We start from the raw sequence: 817 nt of genomic DNA on the forward strand, positions 1-817 counted from the left end.
CGCGGGGCCGAGCGCGGGCCGCCGCGGAGGGGATGTGCGCGGCCGCGGAGAGTTTTCGCGCGGAGGCTGCGCGCTTTCCCCGCTTTTCCAGCGGGGAAAACCATGACCACCGTGTGCAAGGGCTGCAGGGAAAGCTGTGGTTTCCCAGTTTGCATTTAATTAAAGTAGCAACATTTCCAGAATGACAAGGGAAGCTAGGAGAAGGAAACAAAAGCTGCAGGAAGGAAGCGTGATACCCGTTCTCCACCGAGACTTTTTCAGGGGGAGTTTATCTTATAGTTAATTGTAATTTTTTAATAGCTGTTGTTGCTCTTCGGAGTTTTAGCAAGTCCTATAATCTCGAGAGTGGCTGCGGCATGAGTCGGTCCCGAAGTGGCAACCGGCGATAAACAGGGTTCGGGTTGTGCCTCCCGGCCTGATTCGCAAACAAAGTTAGGGACCGGCGTCTGGAAAGGGCTCCGAGATTAGAGGGGATTATTTGAGATTAGAGAGGGAGATTTGCTCCATTTTGCCCTACCCCTGTGTGTGACCCCTCGGTGCTGGAGGAGGGCTGAGGACCTGCCTGCTTCTCTTCCCCGAGACGCTGCAAAACACCTTTCACGTTTCTTTTTTTTTTTTTTTTAATGGGGGGGGAAAAAAAGGTACAAAAGCCGATTAAAGCTAAAGTGCCCTATGATTCGAAATTGTATCACAGCCCGGCGCGGAGGCCGGATTTTTAATGAAATCCTGGCGGGGTTAAACCCGGAGCGGGGCGAGGGGCCGCCGGGACGGATCCCACCGCGGCCGCAGCCGCGTTCCTCTCGCTCCCCCGCTCCCT

The sequence above is a fragment of the Pygoscelis adeliae genome, unplaced genomic scaffold, assembly GCF_000699105.1.
Source record: "Pygoscelis adeliae isolate BGI_AS28 unplaced genomic scaffold, ASM69910v1 Scaffold34, whole genome shotgun sequence".
Taxonomy (NCBI): domain Eukaryota; kingdom Metazoa; phylum Chordata; class Aves; order Sphenisciformes; family Spheniscidae; genus Pygoscelis; species Pygoscelis adeliae.